The sequence below is a fragment of the Ursus americanus genome, chromosome 2 (assembly GCF_024610735.1).
Source record: "Ursus americanus isolate L20-20 chromosome 2, mUrsAme1.1.p, whole genome shotgun sequence".
Taxonomy (NCBI): Eukaryota; Metazoa; Chordata; class Mammalia; order Carnivora; family Ursidae; genus Ursus; species Ursus americanus.
The window spans coordinates 66,961,184-66,968,327 of NC_142128.1; the positions used below are offsets into that span (position 1 = coordinate 66,961,184).

A 7,144-nucleotide genomic window follows, 5' to 3' on the forward strand; every position below is an offset into this window, starting at 1 on the left:
CTCTCTCCATTTTCCTAGTGTAGCAGCATTTCTTTTCTTTTGATCACAAGGGGACGGGCATAAGGATAATACCCTATGTGACAAAGGAAACAGCAGGGAAAGATGAAAGTAGCCTGGGATCTGATGGCATCATTGGACTACCATCCAATACTGTCAAGTGCTCTATACCAATGGCCGATAACTGATAACTAGATTGCTTATTTCAGATTTCTTTTTTTTCTTAAAGATTTTATTTATTTGACAGAGAGAGACACAGTGAGAGAGAGAATACAAGCAGGGGGAGTGGGAGAGGGAGAAGGGGAAGCAGGCTTCCTGCTGAGCAGGGAGCCCCATGTGGGGCTCGATCCCAGAACGCTGGGATCATGACCTGAGCCAAAGGCAGACGCTTAACGACTGAGCCACCCAGGCGCCCCTATGTCAGATTTCTTATTGTGAGCTAAATAAATTTATATTTAAGCTACTGCTACTTGGCTTTTGTGTTACTTGCAAGTTTCCAGATAACGTAATTCTCAAATGATAAGCCCAAGGAGAAAAGATGGGATAATAAGTTATAAAGCATGTGAAGTAATAGCAAAACTGAAGCATTGGCTTTACTCTGTTTCCTTCTTCTCCTTCAAAGAAGGTAAGTTAAGTGTTTAAAAACATTCTTTGTATGTTAAACGTTGATGAAAATACAGGAATAAAACATAAGCAAAATTCACATGTATTTCTAAAATAAAGCATTTAAAGGGGTATCTGACTCGCTCAGTTGATAGAGCATGTGACTCTTGATCTCGGGGTCGTGAGTTCAAGCCACATGTTGGGCATAGAGACTACTTAAAAAAAAATAAAATTAACACTTAAAAAACCATGAAGATAAAGCTTAAGTTTCAGGCCTTCTCACTTATATAGGCCCTTCCAAGGTCCTAGGAGGGCCCCTAGCAATCTTTACATGATCAAATATATTTTTAATTTACAAAATCAAGGTATTTTAACCATAATAGATGAAGATTATTGTCTCTTTCCACTTAGATTTCTCCTTTATCAAATTTTCCTTTGTATTAGGTGATGGTACAGTGACCACAGATATTTTTGGTTTCTGGCTAAGAAATTGAGCTGGAGATACATTTAATTTTAGTTAGGTGGGGTATTTTATGCAGTTCAGTTACTTCTGTGCAGTTAAATTATTGCTAGCCTACCCAGTGAGGACACGGCATCCAGGAACACTTTTTTTTTTTTAAGTACGCTCCAAGCCCAGCGTGGATCTCAACACCAGTCTTGAACTCATGACCCCAAGACCAGCACCTGAGCCAAGATCAAGAGTTGGACACTGAACCACCAAGGTGCCCTAATCCAGGAATACTTCTAACACCTATGAAGCCAGTGTACCTGGCATAGGCACAGGACGGTACAAGGTCATGTAAAATTGTAAATAGAGGACTCCAGTCTCAGAAAGATCTAATTAAAACCAAAGATATTCCTGTCAGAAACATATTGATAATGCAACATACACAATCTTAAATATATAGATCATAGATTTTAAATCACAGATTTTTTCCCCGTCTTTTTTGTTGGGAATGTTTATGGTATAAAGCTTAATACACCATTTCCACTGCAATTTGAGGAGATATTTTTAGAAGTTTTAATAAAGTGAGAAATGTTAGCCTCCTAATTTGGACTTATATGAAGATGAATTTTGTCATATTTAAATTTATTTATTAAAGAACTGAAGGAAAATTCAGATTAGGAAACAAAAGCAATAGAGAACAACTATGAAATCAGTAAAATTGTATTTTTTTAATTAAAAAGTGAATTATAGGGGCACCTGGATGGCTCAGTCAGTTAAGCATCTGCCTTTGACTCAGGTCATGACCCCAGGGTCCTGGGATGGAGCTCCACATCCGGCTCTCCACTGAGCGGAGAGCCTGATTTTCCTTCTCCCTCTGCCTGCCTCCCACCCCCACCAGCTTGTGCTTTCCCTGTCTCTCTCCCAAATAAATAAATAAAATCTTTTTTTTAAGATTTCATTTATTTGTCAGAGAGAGAGAGCATGCACAAGCAGGGGGAGTGGCAGGCAGAGGGAGAAGAAGTCTCCCCGCTGAGCAAGGAGCCAGATGCCGAACTCTATCCCAGGACCCTGGGATCGTGATTTGAGCCAAAGGCAGACGCTTAACCAACTGAGACACCCAGACCCCCCAAACAGATAAAATCTTAAAAAAAAAAAAAAAAAAGAAGTGAAATATAACAGGAACATTTTTAAATCATATCAAAATTATTAATTTTTCAAGAGTATGAGCTAAATTTCAAATAGAGGTAACTAGGTTCTTGGATTGTTTATAAATCCAATCAATGAAGAGAAATTAATCATATGCATAGGGCACTTGGGTGGCTGAGTTGGTTAAGTGTCTGCCTTCAACTCAGGTCATGACCCCAGGGTGTTGTGATCGAGCCCAGCACGGCTCCCTGCTCACCAGTGAGCCTGCTTCTCCCTCTCCCTCTGCCACTCCCCCTGCTTGTGCTCTCACTCTCTTCTCTTAAATAAATAAATAAAATCTTTTTAAAAAGTCATACAAACATATGGAAATACCTTTCAATTTATTGCTGTATTGACTATATAGAGAACATAACTCACAATTCTAAGTGAAGATATCTATGACACATTAGTGAGTGTCATTAATGCAGAGTATTTTAGGATGATCGCATAAGAAAATTTGAAACACCTGAAATCTAGAGATTATATATGAAAGAAACTTTATAGAGATTTTAGCAAATTTGACAATTTTAAGAAACTACATGGTATTATCAATAACAAATTGCAAAGCTGAAGAAACTTTTTTTAAAGATTTTTATTTTTTTATTTTTTTTATTTGACAGAGGGAGAGAAGGAGAGAAGGAACATAAGCAGGGGGAGTAGGAGAGGGAGAAGCAGGCTTCCTGCTGAGCAGGGAGCCCGATGTGGGGTTCGATTGCAGGACCCTGGGATCATGACCTGAGCCAAAGGCAGACACTTAATGACTGAGCCACCCAGGCAGCCCAAAACTTTTATAAACAACCAAAATAAGTTGTAAGCATTGTAACAATGAAAGAGGAAAGACTGATTTATTTCTCTCCTTATTTAATAGAAAATATTACAGGGGTGCCTGGATGGCTTAGTCAGTTAAGCTTTTGGCTCAGGTCATGAGCTCAGGGTCTTGGGATTGAGCCCCGCATTGGGCTCCCTGCTCAGCAGGGAGTCTGCATCTTCCTCTGCCTGCCGCTCTTGCTCCTGCTTGTGCTCTCTCTCTCTCAAACGAATAAATAAAATCTTAAAAAAATATATTACAAAATCTTGTTATGTTAAGAAGCAATCAAAGAGTTACAGGAAAAAGCATTACAGAAATGATTCAAGTCATTATTTAATAAAAATACTATGTTGTTTTATGGATTTTATAATTTTCTGTTGTCAAGTGAAAAAAAAATTTTATTTGTTAGGATTTCTTTCCTTGGGATGCCTGGGTGGCTCAGTCAGTTAAATGTCTGCCTTTGGCTTAGGTTGTGATCCCAGGGTCCTGGGATCGAGTCCTGCATCTGGCTCTTTGCTCAGCGGGGAGCCTGCTTCTCCCTCTGCTGCTCCACCTGCTTGTGCTTTCTCTCTCTCTGACAAATAAATAAATAAAATGTAAAAAAAAAAGGATTTCTTTTCTTATTCTAAATGATCACTTCTGTCTATAATTCTGTACTTAAAAAAAAAGTTGGGGGGCACCTGGGTCACTCAGTCGGTTAAGTGTCTGCCTTCAGCTTAGGTCATTACCCCGGAGTCCTGGGATGAGTCCCATGTTGGGCTCTCTGCGCAGCGAGGAGTCTGCTTCTCCCTCCGCCTCTACTCTTCCCCTGCTCCTGCTCGCTCTCTTTCTCTCTCTCATTCACTCTCTCTCTCAGATAAATAAAATCTTAAAAAATAAATAAATAAAATTTAAAAAAATTAAAAAAGTTGGGGTGTCTGGGTGGCTCAGTCAGTTAAGCATCTGACTCTTGGTTTTGGCTCAGGTCGTGATCTCATGGGTTGTGAGATCCAGCCCTGCATCGCGCTTCCCACTCAGTGGGGAGTTTGCTTGAAGATTCTCTCCCTCTGCACCCGCTCCCACTTGCACCCTCTCTCTAGCAAATAAATAAATCTTAAAAAAAACCCAAAACTCTAGGGGTACATGGCTGGTTCAGTTGGTAGAGCATGTGACTCTTGATTTCTTGAGTTTGAGCCCCACATTAAGCATAGAGTTCAATTAAAAAAAAAACAACTCTAAATAATGTAAACTTACGAATCATTTCAATAAAGGTTTGAAAAGGCAGCATAATAAAATTCAACAGTATTCTCATTAACAGTATAGCCATATCCTACCCAGTATAACCAAACTGTAGTTTGAGGGAACACTGTCCACAAGACTAACATCACTAGTCACACTAACTGCAAATTTGGGGGGCTCTGAAGACTGTCTTCTGGCTTGGAAATTTCCTAGAAGGACTCACAGAAATCCCTGAAAACTTTTATGCTCACAATTACAGTTTGTTATAAAGATTCAAATCAAAATCAGCTAAGAAAAGAGATGCACAGGGCAGACTCCAGGAGGGGGTTACATGTAGAGTTTCCACTCACCTGTCCCCATGGATTCACATATGAGATTACCTCCTCTGGTGACAATGTGTGACCAGATATACAGAACACCGTCAACCAGGGAAACTCACCTGAACCTTTCGTGTCCAGAAATTTTATTAAGGCTCTATTACATACTGCTCATATGGCTAACTCTTAATTTTCAGTTCCCCCCCACCAAGGTGGAAATAATACCTTTAGTTATCAATTCATCTGGAAGTTGGAACTAATATGGTGTGGCCCAAAGTCCATATCATAAATCACAGTGTTCAACTTTTTGGTCTTCAAAGTCCCCAGCATACAAAGACACTTACCAGGCACAACATTCCTGTCAGTCAGATCCCAGAAATCACCTTCTAGAATCAAAGGGCAGAGGCCAGACATCTCTTTGGGTAAGGTTAATTCTTCACTACACAATTCTTAATACAAAAAATTGCATTTCATTATTTTTAAAAAAGATTGATTTTAGTGGTGTCGGTGAGTAGAGGCTTGGAGATGGGCAAGTTCGTGAAACCCGGGAAGGTGGTGCTGGTCCTGGCCGGACGCTACTCCGGACGCAAAGCGGTCATCGTGAAGAACATTGACGATGGCACTTCAGACCGTCCCTACAGCCATGCTCTGGTGGCTGGAATTGACCGCTCTCCCCGCAAAGTGACAGCTGCCATGGGCAAGAAGAAAATCACCAAGAGGTCAAAGATCAAGTCTTTTGTGAAAGTTTATAACTACAATCACCTCATGCCCACAAGGTACTCTGTGGATATCCCCTTGGATAAAACTGTCATCAACAAGGATGTCTTCAGAGACCCTGCTCTTTTTTTTTTTAATGATTTTTTATTATATTATGTTAGTCACCATACAGTACATCCCCGGTTTCCGATGTAAGGCTCGATGATTCATTAGTTGTGTATAACACCCAGTGCACCATGCAATACGTGCCCTCCTTACTACCCATCACCGATCTATCCCATTCCCCCACCCCCCTCCCCTCTGAAGCCCTCAGTTTGTTTCTCATACAGAGACCCTGCTCTTAAACGCAATGCCCGACAAGAGGCCAAGGTCAAGTTCGAGGAGAGGTACAAGACCGGCAAGAAAAAGTAGTTCTTCCAGAAGCTGCGGTTTTAGATGTTTTTTTTTTGTTTTTTTTTTTAAGATTTTATTTATTTATTCGACAGAGATAGAGACAGCCAGCGAGAGAGGGAACACAAGCAGGGGGAGTGGGAGAGGAAGAAGCAGGCTCTCAGCAGAGGAGCCTGATGTGGGACTCAATCCCAGAGCTCTGGGATCACGCCCTGAGCCAAAGGCAGACGCTTAACAACTGCGCCACCCAGGCGCCCCTAGATGTTTTGTTTTTGGTCATTAAAAAATACTAAAAACAAACAAACAAAAAATAAAATAAAATAAAAAAGATTTATTTTAGAGAGAAAAAGAGAGCGTGCGAGGAGGGGAGGGGCAGAGGGAGAGAACCTCAAGCAGACTCCCTGCTGAATGTGGATTCCAACAAGGGTCTTGATCTCACAACCCTGAGATCATGACCTGAGCCAAAATCAAGAGTTGCACGCTTAACAGAGTCACCCACGCACCCCTAAAAACTATTTCAAATCAAGAGCCAGTATTCTATTTAATGGATAAAAGTTAGAGATACTTCCTTCATAACTAAAAAAACAAACAAGAATGATCTTTTAAAAAATTAATTATTTAAATGTCTAAAATTTCTAGCCAAAGGTTGAGAATTTGAAAAAAGAAATGATGTTTGTTTCTAGTATTGGTAGCCTAGATTATTTGGATTGACCCCCCCCCCAATAGCCAAGGGTGCCAGATTTAGCAAACAGAGAAACAAGATGCCCAGTTAAATTTGAATTTCAGACACATTTATACTGAAAACCTATTGTTTATCTGAAATCAGAGTTAAACTGCTGTCCTTTATTTGGCAACTCTATTTGGCAACTCCAATCTCTTCCACTAAAAACAACCCAAAGTGTTGTACACACACAAATATATTCATATACAGACATATACACATCTACACACATAACCTTCTTAAAGGCAACAAAGAGGTGACAGGATAAAAAGGAATTAGGTGTGGTGGCTTTGTGTTGTATCAGTGAAGAGTGTAAGTTATTAAAGTACTCGGAGATAAGAAAATGTTACACGTTTATATAATGAGAGGCAAAGAATTTTCTCAGACACACAGACCCACAGAAAGCTTCAGTTCTACAACATAGAACACAAACGATCACCAGTCCTGTTCTCAAAGAGATATTTTTCAATGTACACTAAATATCTTAATTGATTTGAACTCATTAATAGGAACACATTCAAAAAGACAAAAAGAGTAACAAATCATATTTTGTCATCTATTACCTAACAAGAGTATAAACCATCATCAAGCTGATACTGATAACCAAAAGTTCAGGTCATAAAGCCAGATCCCCACTTGTTGCTATCACCAATTGAGAATAGTTCATCAATCATGTGCAAATTAGAACTGAGACCAACTTTGGCCAAGAACCAGAAACAAAAATAAAAATACAGGGCCGG

At 39.8% G+C, this 7,144-nt stretch overlaps 1 pseudogene; it reads left to right on the forward strand.

Moving 5' to 3' along the window:
- The first annotated feature begins 5,091 nt into the window (after window positions 1-5,091).
- On the forward strand, window positions 5,092-5,503 carry LOC123785644 (large ribosomal subunit protein eL27 pseudogene; annotated as a pseudogene).
- The last annotated feature ends 1,641 nt before the right edge of the window (window positions 5,504-7,144 follow it).